Here is a 17,340-nt window from a genome sequence, read left to right on the forward strand (position 1 = left end):
ATTCTGCAAGTGATTCTAATTTATTATCACTGTTTTCTAGCTTGTCTACTTTTGAATATAAACGGACAATGGCCAATCTCCAGTTTCCAGGCAGAAAGAACAGTTTTTATAATATAAAACTGCATGCAAGACACTGGACAGACCACTAGGGATAAAGGGGATGTGTAATTATTTGATACAGTACTGTAATCTGTAAGAGTAAGTATACTGTATCTAAACTGTGTTTTTCATTTTTTTAATTTGCCACCAAACTTCGCCCCCATGCGTCGCGCCGCGCCACTCGCAGGTAACGGAGCTCGGCAGTCACCAGTGTGAATCAAGCGAAATGACAGCTCGCACACAAAGCGGGGAGACATCAAAGGATCCAGGATAAGCTAAGTAACTTCCCCTGTATCCTGCAATGCAATCCCGAGTTTGGCTTGGGGTTACCGCTTTTGGTATGAAAAATTCACCCCGAGCCACACTCGGGAATACCGCCAGGGAAGTTAAGAGAGGCATGGACTCCAGAGAGAGAGAGATATCATGTTCCCTCTTTCCAAATCATTAGTAAGACCTCATCTGGAATATGTAGTTCCGTTTTGGGCACCAGTTCACAAAAAGGATATTGGGGAACTGGAGAAAGTGCAGAGAAGGGCAACCAAACTGATAAGAGGCATGGAGGAACTCAGCTATGAATAAAGATTAGAGGAACTGGATGTATTCTCTCTAGAGTAAAGGAGATTAAAGTGGTTGTAAACCGCTTTTGAATACTTCTACCTATAGGTAAGCCTAGAATAAGGCTTACCTATAGGTAGTGGAAATATCTCCTAAACGTGCGCAGTTTAGGAGATATTTCACTTGTAGTCCGCCGCAAATGTTAACGGCGCATGTGCGGGGAAGAAAAAAAACTAAGTACCGTTTCTTCCCCAGCCTGTGCCGTGAATTGCAGCTCTCGTGCTCATGCGCGGGAGTGACGTCACGCGGCTCCGGCGAATCACAGCGCCGGAGTCCACAGCCCGGAAGGAAGAGGAGACATAAGATGGACGCTTCCTGCAGTGGGGACATCGCTGGATTCTTTTGCAGGTAAGTGTCACATAATGGGCTTGTATGCGATGCATACTAGCCCATTATGCTTTACATTTGCAGGCTGTTCATGTAGCAAAAGAGGAAGTAAAACCTATCGGGGTTTACTTCCTCTTTAAAAGGGGAAAAGGGCAACATATACAAATACATAAGTGGTCCATATAGTGAACTTGGCTTTTGAGTTATTCACTTTAAGGTCATCACAGAGGACAAGGGGGCAATTTTAAACGTCTGGAGGAAAAGTGATTTAATTTCCAAATACGGAAAGGCTTCTTTGCTGTAAGAGCTGTGGTTTTGGCCAGCTCAGTAGATTGCTTAAAAAAAGGCCTGTTTTTTTTCCTAGGTGTACATAATATAACTGGATACTAATGTTTATAAGTAAAGCTGATCCAGGGAATATCTGATTGCCCCTTGGGGGGCTCTGGAAGGAATGTTTTTCCCTGCTGGAGCAAATTGGATCATGCTTTACTGGATTTTTTGCCGTCCTCTGGATCAACTGTGGGTATAGGATTGTGTATATAGGATTGTCATTTTTTCCCCCCTTATATTGGTTGAACTAGATGGACTTGTGTATTTTTTTTTCAAGGAAGAACTGTCCATTCTTACTGAATTTATCTCAGCAAAACCTGGACTGTTTAACATTCTTCCTTTACCTCAGTTCCCAGGACAGCTCCTTTCTATCTTGCACAATCCAAAAAAAAAAAAAAGTGTTACCATCCAAAGCCAATCCCATGAAACTGAGCTTTAAATATTCATGGACTGGGAAACTTCTTGCCCCCTCCTCTTGGTACACAAAAAGGATCGACTCAGGTAACGGAGACAGTCAATGCAGCAAGGGACTTTATGGGACGTAGCTGTAGTGCTGGAATCTGTCCTTTTAGGATACAGAAGGATTTCCTGTGCAGTGTACAAGCACACACAGTACAGGTGAGTGATTCAGTGTAACCTCTTACAAATATCTCTTAGCGGTACTGTGGCTCCCCATAGTGCAACAGAGGAGTAATCTGCAAAAGACGGATTATTTGAGATCATAGGCTCCATCTGTGATAGTTTGTATTGATTCACCAGAACTTTTTATTGAATTCTAAATCAGGAAATTCGAGATCAGGATCACACGAGGAATTGCTTTTTTGTTGTTGCTGTAACTATCGTTGTCAAGGAAAAAGTTGCATTAAGGTATTTTATAATGAATATAACTGACTGCTACCTTGATTACCTATTGATTTGGAATTCTCAAGGTCCATAAACTGTAAGGACGTTAAAGTGACTCTATCAGCACATAACAACAGCAATAAAAAAAAAATAAGCATGGGAAAAAAAAGGCTTTAAAGGTGTCACCTGTGCCAAAGCCAGTACCATGAAATATTGACGTATTCAATAGATACTGCTTGCTAAAAGAAATCATCTGCATTGGTCAAAATTCCGGATGTATAAAATGCCTGGTCCCCTGCTGCTTGCTGTGGCTCCATCCCTGGCCCCCTTAATTACCAATTACTGTAGTGACGTAGGGGTCAGAGGATGGAACCACAAAGTACACAGAAGGAGCAGGCATCTGACACTCCTGGAAGTGTTGGATGCAGGAAATTTTAAAATCAGCAGCATCTCTTAAATACAATGGAATATTTGTGGTACAGATGACCACAAAAAGCCTTGATTTCAAAGCAGATTTATTTATTATTATTTTTTTTCAGTAGTGACAGTTTTTTTTTTAAGTGATACTAAACAATATCCTTCTTCTCCAAAAGTAATCCATACGCATGGATTACGCATCCATACGTAAACCCTCTCTTTAAAGCAGCGATGACGTCACTCCCGTGCATGCGCGTGGGAGTCGCCACTAACGGCATGATGCCGTTAGTAGTGGCACGCTCAGTGCGCCTGCGCGCCGTTGTCTACGGCGCATGCACCATAGACATCGGTGCTGTCTTTCTTGGAAAAATATCTCCTTAACCGTGTAGGTTAAGGAGATATTTCTTGCACCTACAGGTAAGCCTTAATCTAGGCTTACCTGTAGGTCAAAGTGGTCTGTAAGGCCGCGTACACACGGTCGATCCATCCGATGAGAATGGTCTGATGGAAGCTGAAGCTGACTGATGGTCTGATGTGCGTACACACCACTGTTTCCAAAACCGATCGGGTCAGAACGCGGTGACGTCCATCGTTTTGACCGTCCATCGGTTCGATTTTAAAGCAAGTTCTCTTTTTTTGAACCGAAGGATAACGGACCGATGGGCCGTACACACGGTCGGTTTGGACCGATGAAACTGAACTTCAGTCCGTTTTCATCGGTTTGGACCGACCGTGTGTACGCAGCCTAAGAGTTTTAAACCTCTTTAATGACCCTGAGCAATGCACGTTAGTTGAGGTCACGTCAACTGTTTGTATAATGTTCTTTGCACAAATTCCAAAGTCCCTAGTCCATTTCTGGAGCGAGGAAGACAGGGTGGCTATGTTCCTACATACTATGGAGAACGAATGTAGCCACCCTCCAACCCGGAGTCAGATCAGTAGAAGGTATATTTGGACTTAAGAATACTTTTGGTGTTTTGGTAACACATAAAAAAAAAAGCACACTTAAATATTAGTCAACTGATGTAAGTTAACACTACATGAAGGAGTCGGAGGTTAGGAATTACTAAATAAATAGAAATAAATAGGTACTTAAATAGATTTTTTTTTAATCAGAGTTTGAGGGTATCAAAGCAGCAGTTGTGAATACAGGTGTCACCCTCATGCTATATAGTGGCAGGTGTGGGGGGATTTACTAAAACTGTAGCACTCAGAATATGGTGCAGCTGTGCATAGTAACCAATCAGCTTCTAACTTCAGCATGTTTAATTAAAATTTCACAATAAGCTTTTACAATTCATTAACATGCATTTCATCTTGCATTTAGCTGTTTAGCTGGAGTACTGGTATTATTTCAATCACAGTGTTTTACTGGTCCCACACTTAGAAAACAGATATTGACCTATAGCCCATTATAAAATATAGATATTACATATAAATATATTTGACATGAGTTTTCTAAAAGCTGAACTTTAGTGTATATGTTTAAATTTATATACATACAGTCACTCGATACTGCCCTGAGTGGCTATCTGCAATGTGTGAAGTGTTGGGCTGCTCGCCCGCCCCCTGCTGCCCTCTCTGCCATTCATATTGCTCGTATTACTACACTCCCATAAAGCAATGAGTTCTGTGAATGGAGGAGTAGTTAAATGATAAAATCTCCCCACCCATTCACAGAATAATGTGATGCCTTATGAGAGAGTAGTAATACAAGTTCTGTGAATAACAGAGAGGGCAGGAGGGGTGGGCGAGCGGCGCAACTCTTATCTGTGGAAACCGCTACTGTTAACCTTCACATCGCCGGAAGATAGCTGCTCAGGGCAATATACAGTGGCTGTGAAGGAGATACTGCAGGGATGATTTTTTTTTACCAGAAGCAGACGTCTTCAGATAACAGGATACAAAGCATTACACATGCCTAATGTGTTTTGCTGCTGTAACAAAGTATACAATAAAATGCTTTATTTACTAACCGTTAAGCCCCAGACCTTTAGGCAGCTAAATGCCCAGGCCAGGTTTTTGCGATTCGGCACTGCGTCGCTTTAACAGACAATTGCGCTGTCGTGCGACGTGGCTCCCAAAAAAATTGGCGTCCTTTTTTCCCCACAAATAGAGCTTTCTTTTAGTGGTATTTGATCACCTCTGCGGTTTTTTATATTATTTTGCGCTATAAACACAAATAGAGCGACAATTTTAAAAAAAAATCAATATTTTTTACTTTTTGCTATAATAAATATCCCCCCAAAAACATATATACATTTTTTTTTTCCTCAGCTTAGGCCGATACGTATTCTTCTACCTATTTTTGGTAAAAAAAATCGCAATAAGCATTTATCGATTGGTTTGTGCAAAATTTATAGCGTTTACAAAATAGGAGATAGTTTTTATTAATTTTTTTTTTTTACTACTAATGGCGGCGATCAGCGATTTTTTTTCATGACTGCGACATTATGGCGGACACTTCGGACAATTGTGACACATTTTTGGGACCATTGTCAATTTTCACAGCAAAAAATGCATTTAAATTGCATTGTTTATTTTGAAAATGACAGTTGCAGTTTGGGAGTTAACCACAGGGGGCGCTGAAGGAGTTAGGGTTCACCTAGTGTGTGTTTACAACTGTAGGGGGGTGTGGCTGTAGGTCTGATGTCATCGATCGTGTCTCCCTATAAAAGGGATGACACGATCGATGCAGCCGCCACAGTGAAGCACGGGGAAGCCGTGTTTACATATGGCTCTCCCCATTCTTCAGCTCCGGGGAGCGATCGCGAGGGGGCGACTAGAAACGAATAGCCGCGCCCTCGTCCCGGATCGCTCCCCGCGGGTTTCCGACCACCGCATGTACCAGATGGGTCCCGATCGGACCCCCGACCCGCGGAAAGGCGGGACGTACATGTACGCCCATGTGCCTGTACGTGCCATTCTGTGGACGTACATATACATGCGGCGGGCGTTAACCGGCTAATCAATAACTTTGTTTATACTTTGACCAACTGAAGAGGTTATTTGATTAATTAAGCAGCGCAAACTGCAGTGAAAATATATCAAATGCAATGCTTCATAGCTACCAACCTGATTTGGACAATCATTGGTATAGTGTGCAGAATATGGCAGAAAGATTCCTAATGGTACTGTGAATAAAATTGTACTTTGCCTTACTGAAAATACCTAGCTGTGCTTCCTGGTAAACTGTCTCTTTTATAGCTGGTGAACCAGTTTAAAAAAATTCTGCCACCTTATATGTATGGCCTAACAGCTGGCAAACTATACAAGGATCCTACAATAATCTGGGGGAACTCCAGTTTTATAAAACATTATAAAACAGTCTTCCTACAGAGTTCTACTGGAAAGTTAACCATTTCGTGGTCTAAGGGCCTGATGCATTATGGGGCATTTGCCCAGATTTCTTGAACACTTTCTCCTGGTAGGAGAAAAGAAGCGTAAAAATTACGCTTAAAGCCATTGTCTTTGTAAACGTGTGCGTCAAGCACTTGACTGTTTAAGTCCATTTCATTGGCCAGAATAATAATTTGTTCTGTCCATTGAATTGAATTAAACTGGTTGTAAACCCTCACATACCCAGTGAAGTAAACAGCCTCAGGTGATACACAGAGATTAAAATATTTCTCCTTACATAGGTTTTTACTTTTTTATCTTCTCTTCCCTACAGCCCTTCAAAAAGGCAGATCATGTTAAATTCTTTCTTCATCTGTCAGGAGCACAGAGGAGGGGTGGAGAGGCTGCATATACAGTGTGTGAGAGCTGATTGGAGGAAAGGAACACACCCCCCTTTCACACATCAGAAGAACTGTGTTGTGAATGGATAAGCTCTGTTTTGAGCTCTCTCTCCCGACACAAATTTGTCTCATGTGTCGGAAAAAAAACTTCTCAGAAGTGACACATGCTGATAACAGAGGAACAAAGCATCAGAGAGGAATGAGAGAAATAAGTAAACACTACAGATACAGTTTGTGCTTTGTTCAGATTCCATGACTGAGGTTTGCAACCAAAGCACTACAAGCAACGTTTGCACGTGTTTAGGCATCTCAATTGTTGTAGTGTGTGTGTGTGTGTGGGGGGGGGGGGGGGGTTCTCTGCCATTACATGCCCCCACCTTCACCTGTAAGAGCCATGGACACATGCTACCATTGAGCAGTCAAAACACTCTTAAAAGTGGCATTTTTAATGTCCAGTGTGCATGAGGCCTCAAATGAGGTATCATAAAAGCTATTTAAAAAGCTGTATATTGACAATTGTGAAGCCACTATCCAAAGAACGTGCACTACTTTGATAAGGGAAAGTTCAACCTGATCTAATTTAGATGGAATTTTAAATATAACTCTAAAAATGTTTTGGATAAACAAACAAAAGAAGAAAAAAAACAATGACAGTGAGAGCCGGTTCACACAGGGCGACCTGGGATCCAACTTGAAGTCTCCCCCAAGTCGTCCCAAGTCGCGCGGCTTGAGAAAATCAATGGAAGTGAATGGAGCCGTCTTAACCCTCCTGGCGGTGTTCCCGATGTCTGACTCGGTGTTAGATTTTCATGCTGCGATCGGTAACCCCGAGTCAGACTCGGGCTCGCCTCGCTAGATCCACAGGCTTGGTTTTCTTACCTTGTCCCTGGATCCAGCGATGCCACCGCGCTGTGTGAGCGAGCGGGTCCTCGCTCGATTTACACAGTGTCCTCCTGTGCCGCCGATCTCCGTTCCCTGCGACGTTACGACGCACGGGAGCGGAGAACGGCGCCAAATTCAAAAACGTAAACAAACACATTACATACAGTATACTGTAATCTTATAGATTACAGTACTGTATGTAAAAAATACTACACACCCCCCCTTGTCCCTAGTGGTCTGCCCAGTGTCCTGCATGTTCTTTTATATAATAAAAACTGTTCTTTCTGCCTGCAAACTGTAGATTGTCCATAGCAACCAAAAGTGTCTTTTTATGTCAAAAATAGTTTAGAGCAGCTAGAAAACAGCAATAATAAATTATAATCACTTGCAGAATTGTGCGATAGCGATTTGTGGGGAAATTCGTCATAAAAAAATAAAAGTAATGACAGCGACAATTCTGCAACTGAGCAAATTTCAGTGATTTTGAGTTGATGACATTATTGAATAATTTGTATTATAATTATATTAATATTTGTTATAATTATTTATAATTATTTATTATATTATAATTTATAATTTTGTTTTTAAAAAAATGTCATACCCGGGATCCCTACAATACTCTTGTTTGGTCAGATTTAAGTGAGTTATTCCTAAGAATTACAGACCTACAGTATAAAACGCCAAATTTCCTTGCAAATAATGGTACCCGCTTTCAGCACCTTTTTTCTGAAAGAATCATACCGCCAGGGAGGTTAATGCACACTACTGAAGGACGCTCCGACTTCAGAAAGGTTCCTGTACTACTTCAATCCGACTTCTAGGCAACTTCTAGGCAACTTGTACCCATTGATTTCAATGGAAGTCGCCTCAGAAGTCTGATCACTGTCTTAACTGAAGCAACTTTCCAGGAAGATAACATACATTTCTCAGGCAAACCCCTCCCTCCCACAGAGCTGATTGTTGTTTGATTGGTCACTGGAAAGCCTCCTGTCCTGGAGGCGACTTGAAGTTGCCTTGTACTGTCCAGGAGGCAACTTGAAGTTGCCTTGTAAGTTGCCTGATGATTCATACTCAAGTCGTGTCCAAGTTGCCTCCTAAAGTCGTGCTAGAAGTCATGTTGTCCCTGTGTGAACCGACTCTAATATACAGTATTTTCTGATTTAATCTGTAAAGGGACTAAACATAAAAGTCGACTTTATGTAGAAATTAAAGGAAATCTATAGTCACAGCAAGTGAACTTTTATAGAAATGAAAGGAAATCTATAGTCACAGTATGCACTTTCATTTTATAATATCTGCATTGTAATACTAAACAATAGTTATATTTGAAAATTCAATCTAATCTCCTGTTTTTGTGACTTCTGTCTGTCTGCTGACCATCTCGCTCCACAACCTCTTGGATTCCTAGCATTCTTTGTAGCTTCTCTTCTTCTGTTTACATTTCTAAGGACTACATATCCCATAACACCATGCTGTCTGCAATCAGTGATTTCTTTACTGACTTCTAAAATTCCTCCTCTGTAGTTTAGAAGGCAGTCTCTGTGAAATGTGTGACACAGTAGTGCCTACTCACGGGGCATAATGAATATGTGTCAGAATTCAAGGAAGTAAATGTGTGGGGATTCAGGTAGCTGGACGTAATTTTGTGCGGGCGTAGCATATCCTATTTACGCTACGCCTCCGCAACTTAGACGGGCAAGTGCAGTATTCACAAAGCACTTGCTCCGTAAGTTGCGGCGGTTGTAGCGTAAATCAGCCGGCGTAGGCGCACCGAATTCAAATTGAGAAGAAATAAATTTGTAATTAAAACATGACCATGCGTAAATGACGTCTTTATCGAATGGCGCATGCGCCGTTCGTGAAAGAATCCCAGTGCGCATGCTCGAATTCCGCCGCAAATCGTCAATGCTTTAGACAGTGGACGAATTTTACGCCAAAGCCTATTCGCGAACGACTTACGCAAACGTTGTAAATGTTTTAAAATTCGACGCCGGGAACGACGTCCATACTTAACATTGCGTACGCCTCAGGTATTTCTGTGTCTGCAACTCTGTTAATTTGGGATTGTGTGTGTGTGTGTGTGTGTGTGTGTGTCATTGTGTTAATTTGTGATTGTGTGTGTTTATCTATCAGTATATGTGTATATCTGTCATTGCAGCATGCGCACATACAATGATATTGCACACAAACCAAAACCATCACAAACACAGTAGTTTTATGGCATTTTTATTAATATTTTTTTTATATTATAAATGGTGGCGTTCAGCGATTTTTATCGTGACTGCAACATTATGGCAGACACATCGGACACTTTTGACACTATTTTGCGACCATTGTCATTTATACAGTGATCAGTGCTATAAACATGCACTGATTACTGTGTAAATGACACTTGGCAGGGAAGGGTTAACCACTAGGGGGCGAGGAAGGGGTATAAGGGTGTCTTAGGGAGTGAAATTCAATGCGACATATGTATACGTTGCTTTGCACAGCCGTTGCCATTCTGCCGACGTATAAGGGCGTGAGGCGGTCGGAAAGCGGTTACGTGTACCTATCCTAAAATGGTAGAACTCTGTTACGTGAAGCCATTGTTTCTAAATTTTACCCCCCGGGGGTGGTACCCGCTTGGCAGAAGGCCAATGTGGTGCCTATATTTAAAAATAGATCATAGTCTTTACCAAGTAACTACAGACCAATTAGTTTACCTTTTATTGTCAGGAGGTTGCTTGAGAGTTTAATAAAAAAAAAATGCTGCAAATAATATTATAGATAGCATTGATTCACGAAAGACTAAAGTCGCCAAACAAAATCTGATTTCTTTTTATGAGGAAGTAAGCAAAAACTTGGGTAAAGGATGGCTGTGAATATAGTATACTTGGATTTTGCAAAAGCGTTTACCACAGTTCCCCACACATGGCTAATGTGCAAGTTGAAGTTAACAGGCCTAGAAAATTCAGTTTGTAAATGGATAGAAAACTATCTAAAATACAGAATTCAGAGAGTAGTGGTTAATGATTCTTACTCTGAATGGTCTAAGGTTATCAGTGGTGTACCCCAAGGTTCAGTGCTGGGACCTTTACTTTTTTTATATATGTTTTAATTATATAGAGTTTGGGATTAAAAGTACCATTTTATTCTTTGCAGAAGACACCAAGCTATGTATTGGAATAAGGTCCTTAAAGGATGTCCCCAACTTACAAGCAGACCTTGATGCACAATTAATTGGACAACTATGTGGGAAATTAGGTTTAATGTTGATAAATGTAAAGTTATGCACTTGTGGCTAGAAAACATGCATTCATCATACATTGTAGGACAGCTGGGGGAGTCAATGATTGAGAAGGATAGGGGTGTTCTGGTAGTAACATAGACTTCATAAAAGCATGCAATGCCAAGCTGCAGTTCTATAAGCTAGCAAATACTTTCTTGTATTAGAAGTATAGACTCCAGAGAGAGAGAGAGAGAGAGAGAGAGAGAGACATCATTTTGCCCCTGTACAAATCATTGGTGAGACCTCATCTGGAAAATTAAGTTCAGTTTGGGCACCAGTTCACAAACATGACATTAGAGAACTGGCGAAGGTTCAGAGAAGGGCACGGAAGAGCTTAGCTATGAGGAAAGATTAGCAGAACTGAATTTATTCTCTTATGAGAGGAGGCAATTAAGGGGATGTAATTATCATTTCTAAACACATTGGTGGTCTTTAAAGAGATTAAGGGGGGGCACCTCTTTATGTCAGGTGGAAAGGATATTTAACCTTAACACACGGAAAGGCCTTCTTCACACTAAGAGCTGTGAAAATGTAGAATAGACTCCCTCAAGAGTTTTGGCCAGGCAATTGTTTTAAAAAAATAGCTGGATGCGTTCTTAGATGCATAAAATATAACACCAGAAATGGTCTCCTGGGGTTTCAGAAGGCAGTACAGGAATCGCTGCTTGTAGGCAAGGTACCATTGGATATGTAGTCCTTTTAAATTTAAAGTAAACAGCAGAGGGGAATTTGCAGAGCATGCAGTGTTCCGTCAGATTAGGCGACCCGTCAGATTTCATAAAGCAAATGACGTTCCGTCACGGCCATCTTAGTACACCCCCGCACTCGCCCACAGTAAGCCTACAGTCTGAAGTTGCCAAGTGGACATCTTTTTACATCACTAAAATCTTGCATTTCACACATATTTTTACCACTAACTAAGCTTATATCGTCAAATACAGTATTTAAAAGTCAGTGACACCGTTTTGATGTTGAATTTTAAAAGCAGCTCCAAGCCTGCTAATCTCACACGTTTGCTAATGTGACAGAACGCTGCTGCTTTTAAAATTTAACATCAAAACAGTGTCACAAACTTTTAAATACTGTATTTGACAATATAAGCTCAGTTTAGTGGTAAAAATAAGTGTGAAATTTAAGATTTTGGTGGGTGTAAAAAGATGTCCGCTTGGCGACTTCAGACTGCAGGCTGTGGGCGAGTGCAAGATGGCCGTGACGGAATGTCACTTCCGTTACAAGTATTGACGTGTTGCCTAATCTGACAGAACACAGGCAATCCAGGAAGTTGTGCAAAAGGATGGCTGGCAGACAGGCAGCAATCACAACATGAAAGGAGATTTTTCAAGTAAGCTTATATCGGATCGCCAGAAATAAATATTTTTTATACTGTTTATTACAATGCTGATATTAGAAAATGAAAGTGTATGTTGTGAGTTTCAAACTCCTTTAAGGAATTTGTATGTTGAATATATAATACAGTATGTCATATGTTGATTTATGTATATATACTGTACACATTTAGTTTGTGCAACTTTTAAAGGGATATTTGGTGGCTATTCACTTTGCACTAGCTGTGCAAGTATAGATATAGATAGGAATGTGTAGTGTATTGTTTTATTATAGTGTACCAAGTATAATTGTATTCATTGACTGAGTAACCTGTACAATAATATAGAATTGGCTCCAGTAATTTCCAACTAACAAGCTAAAGCTGTTATAAATGTTTTAGTGTTAGATAACACAAAAATATATAATGAAATAGGATGATAAGTTTATGATTTAAAATAAATCACCAGGTGTCTTGCAGATGCAGTTATTTCTAATGGGCTTAGAATTAATCTTTTTGCTTTTTCCTTTATTCACACACAGCTGGCAGCTGCCGGAGAGGGAAACCACAGCAGTTTCTTCTCTGGCAGTTGTCCATTCTGGCTGGGGTAGGAGGTTATGTGGTGCACAATTCAGGGCATCACGCGTCTCCCTTTTTTTTTTCCCTCATTCAACTTTGTTCAAAGTTTATAAAAGTAAATTTCAATTCATGTCACTGTACAGAAACTAGATGTACTGTGCTGCTGTACAGTGACATGTGATTCTGTATGGTGCACTGCGATAAACCGCAGCATGTCTATATTTTAGCAAAGCCCACTGCAGCACAGCGTTGCAGTGTGAATGGGACAGACAGAAAACAATTGTGTCTTTGCGGTGACTGTCATTTTACAATGCATTTGAATTCAGCCTCCGTCTATTCTATTTTGTGGCATCCAGTGTCAGATTAAAGTGGAAGTTCATCAAATCTCTAAATCTACTGGCATCCACAATCGAAGGCCCTCGTACACACGACCGAGTTTCTCGGCAAAAACCAGCAAGAAACTTGCTGGGAGATATTTTTTTTGCCGAGGAAACGGTCGTGTATACATTTTCGTTGAGGAAACTGTCGAGACAACTCGACGAGCAAAAAGAAAGCATGTTCTCTATTTCCTTGACGGGAATGGAGAAATTGGCTTGTCGAGTTTCTCGAACGGCTTCACAAGGAACTTGTGTACGAGGCCTAAGACTAACCAATTGTAATGTTTTTTTCCCTGGTCCAATTCCAGGATACACGTTCAATTCTGCCGCTGAGCCAAATAAAATGATGATGTAAGAGCATGCATGTAAAATTAATCACACTGCTTCAGTCTCCATCATCAACTCCCACTGAGCTTTATTCCGGTCACTCCCCCTTATATAAACAACGTGACATAAGCAAACGCCATCACATATGGGTGCATCTGATTGGCTCATTCATATGGTCTTTCTCTTGTTACATCTGTTCCTGACAACAAGGCAAGCATTCCAGAGCTTTCAGTCGCCATTACTTTTCACGGTGGGAGGGGGTAGAAATAAGGGGGTCATGTAGTAGGAGTGAATTGACATGTGAATTGACTGAAAACACATATACATACACACATATATATATACAATATATATATATATACAATATATATATATACAGTATATATATATATATACATATCGCAACAAGACAGAAAATAAATAATAAAAATAAAGAAAATAGCAGTATTTGAGTGGTTAAAAGAGAATGATAACAAAGATATAATATAGTCATTTTATCAACTCCATCACACTATCTAGCCCTGTAAGGACGAAATCGCTATATATACCGTTTCTGAACCCACTCAGGTCCCGTCTCCAGCGGTGGAAGCTCTGTAGATAAGACAGCTGACAACGGCTGGGAAATGAATGGGAGGTAACCTCACCCAAAGAGTTACTATGGGGTTTCTGTTGTCTGCTGTGTCCTCTGCACCCGCCTACACAGAGAACCTGCTGCTGACAGCTCAGCGTGGGACTGGACCGGCTTCAGAAAAGTTATGTATAGTGATTTCTTCTTTACAGGGCTAAATAGGTTAATCTTGTGTAGCGGCTGTGTACTTTTCAGTACAGGTGCTATATTAAATTTTGTTGGGGGATGAGAGAGTTATTTGCTCTCATCTATATTGATTTACTAAATGTTGGCTTTCGCCAGCCCTGAACTGTCCTGTGGGTCATTCTGTGCTCCAGAGATGTGGTTTCATCTCTGGATGGCAGGTGGCGCCAGAGGGGTCCAGGCGGAGCCGCTTCTCCTCAGCAGCCAATTAGAGGAGTTTTCCCTCGCGGAGCATGCTGGGGAGGGGTATTTCTGTGGCGGAGGCCATTGCTCGGGGTTCTTCGCGGGTTCCTGGTTCCAGGTGCGGCACCCACCTTTAGGGTGTGCGCACATCAGGGGACCTGGCGATATGGCCTACCAGGCCAGGGCGCACGTGCTACATGAAATTCCTGATTCTGGGCCCTCATGGCACGCAGCAACTGATGCTGCTAAGGGGCCCCAGTGACTTACTGGGTCCCCCATCTCTATTGAGAAGATCCCAAGCGAGTTGTGCTGTTCGGTGGGGGATCGGTCTGAGGAAAACCCGGAGGCAGGTGATCCAATAGGGCTTGAACGAACCATCGGGGATCTGGGTGACCGAACACTGACAGGTTGTATGCTGCAAACTGTCAGTCGGTAACCCCAAGCTAAGAAGTCCATCTGAGAAAGATTCAGGCGATTTATAGTCTGGGAGGATTCGCTCTACTATCTTATGTTCTTGTGTACTAGGCCTGTGGCAGAGGTCTCACTGCCAAGCCAAATTCTATTAGAGCCAAGTTGGTGGCAGAAACTTGTTCCTTCCCAGAAGTTCTAAGTGACGCTCTGGCTGCCAGGCCTGTGAGAGAGGCCTGTCCAGGGGCACTTTACTCACTCCGGCTGGAGTGGCGACATGACAAGTGTAATTATTGAAGGCAGGACTGCTTTCTCTATCCATAGCCTGAATCTGTGAATTTTATTCTCCTTTCACCAACCTATACTATCTACCTCAAGTTGACTGTTGGTCGTGTTGGACCAGAAATAAAAGCATTGAAAACGTCAACCAACTGTCTGGACATTCCGTCACTGCTCTCACCACCATCATCACCCCTAGACACATCACAGAGGTAACTTAATTATGCTGTCCCAAATCTAACCAGCGGCTCCAAATCTAAGTGTAGCGCTACACTTAGATTGTGGATGCCAGTAGATGTGGAGATATTAGTATTAGGGTGAACTTCTATTTTAACTACTAGGGACAGGAGTGGGATAGAGGTTCAGGTTCACAGCAAATCCTGTGTATTTGAAGTTCAATAATCCAGCCTCTCACTGTAAAAGTGTGGGTTACCTGAAGCCATACTGACAATGGGGTTGATTTACTAAAGGCAAATCCACTTTGTACTACAAGTGGAAGTGCAGTCGCTTTAGGTCTTCCAAGTGCACTTGTAGTGCAAAGTGGATTTGCCTTTAGTATATAAACCCCAAGGTGTGTAAGGAAAGCATAGAGGATGCAGCTGAGTTAGTGCATAAGGAGAGACTAGCGTAAGGCTTGTATGCACTGGTAGGTCTTTTAAAGTAGATGTAAACACTTACTGAATGTCCAGTGGGTAGAAAATGCTGTGAAGCTTTGAGAATTTAGAGGCAGAGGTGGGGAAGGGTTTTTGCTAGGGCTGGACTGAACATTCAGGCACTTCTGGGACTGCCCGAGGGTCCGTGGCCAGTAGGGTGCCCCATGACAGCTTCCGCTTTGATCTACACATCAATCGTAGCTAGCCGACTGGTAGATCGGTTTCCCAGTGTTCTATCGATATGTGCCCTCCATCGAAAAGTGTCCACGCACGCACAGAATGGAAGGGCACGCCCACTGAGTTTCCGATCAGCTGGAGTGACCTCACCATAGCACATGCACACATCGTAGGACTCTTAGGAGGGTTTTTTCAATGGACGATACCACAAATTAAAGCTATCAAGAGCGGAGGGACACTATCGTAGATATCAGATTGTGCTTCGCTGTAAACCCGTGGCCGTAAAAATTACAAATACGGTGTCTCTCCGCTGTTTGCATAGCATTAAGTTGTGCCTGAGAAATGGTATCTCCTATTGAAAAAAGGCTCCTACGATGTGCGCATGCGCTAAGGGACGTCACTCTAGCTGATCGGCAACTCAGCTGGAGAGTCCTTTTCAACGGCGGGTACATATCGACAGAACACAAGATCCTTGCTCCCTGCTAAAGGATTGTAGTGTAAATAGACCTTTTGTGATGCGCTCCTCCCCACTGGCCTCTCCTTCCCTACCATCCACCCCAGGTGCTTGTATTTGTCATCACCTCGGACAGACGAGAAGAGACGAGGGGCTGGCCCGGGAGGAGCGCATCCCTAGAGGTCTGTTTACAGCTGCTTCCCACGCAAACTCTGCATCTAGGAAGGAAAGTGCCAGTTGTTTGTATGCTGCTGTGTGCCCTGTGTCCCTCTATGTTATCAGCATACTGTTATGTGCCCAGCTGTGTACCCCCAATGCTCTGATGTGTGCCCCATGCCATGCTGTCTGCACCATGCCTTGTGTGCTCCCATGCTAGCTGTGTACCCCCATTGTCCTGCTGTGTGCCCCCATTGCCCTGCTGTGTGCCCCCATTGCTGTGACGTGTGCCCCCCATGCTGTGATGTGTTCCCCCATTGCCCTGCTGTGTGCCCCCATGTCAAGATGTTCCCCCAAGCCATGATGTGTACCCCTATGCTATGATGTGTGCCTCATTTTGTGATGTGTGCCCTAATGCCCTGTGTGCACCCATGCCCTGATGTTGTTCCCATAATGTGCCCCTCATGTGTGCCTATAATGTGTCCCATGACCTAGTGTGTGCCCTGTGATATGCCCTACTGTGCGCCACATGATGTGCCCTGTGGTGTGCCTCATGATGTGTTCTTCTGTGTGCCCCATGCCCTACCATGTGCCCCACTGTGAGCCCATGTAATATGGCCCTGCTTCCCCCATAATGTATCCTCTTTCCCCATTGTAATATGCCTTGCTGTGCCTCATAATGTGCCCTGGTGTGCCCCATAATATGACATTTTGTCCCTCCTAATGTGCTCTGCTGTGCGCCTCTTGCCCCCATGTAATATGCCCCATAATGTGCTCTGCTATGCCCCATAATGTGCCCTCCTGCCCCATGTGATGTTTTCTGCTGTGCCCTGCTAGCCCCAGTAATGTGCCCTGCTGTGCCCCATAATGTGCCCCTCTGTCTCCCCCCATGTAATGTACCCTATAATGTTCACTGCTGCCCCCCATGTAATGTGTCCTACTGTGCCCCCCCCCCAACCTGCAATGTGCCCTGCTGCTCCCCATGCAGTGTGTCCTCCTGCTCCCACATACACATATTGTGCCCTCCTGGCCCCCTGTACTCTGACCTGCTGACTCCTATACTTTGCCATGCTTCCCCACATGCTCTG

The 17,340-nt window shown here is 42.8% G+C and overlaps 1 protein-coding gene across 1 annotated transcript in view; it reads left to right on the top strand.

Moving 5' to 3' along the window:
• Positions 1-1,769: 1,769 nt before the first annotated feature.
• Positions 1,770-17,340, top strand: part of TMPRSS9 (transmembrane serine protease 9) — a 184,598-nt gene continuing 169,027 nt past the window's right edge. The window contains exon 1 of the mRNA XM_040325655.1: positions 1,770-1,989. The gene's annotated coding sequence lies outside the window, so the exon portion shown is untranslated. The remainder of the gene's footprint in view (positions 1,990-17,340) is intronic.

This window comes from Rana temporaria, chromosome 1 (assembly GCF_905171775.1).
Source record: "Rana temporaria chromosome 1, aRanTem1.1, whole genome shotgun sequence".
In the NCBI taxonomy this organism is placed as follows: Eukaryota; Metazoa; Chordata; class Amphibia; order Anura; family Ranidae; genus Rana; species Rana temporaria.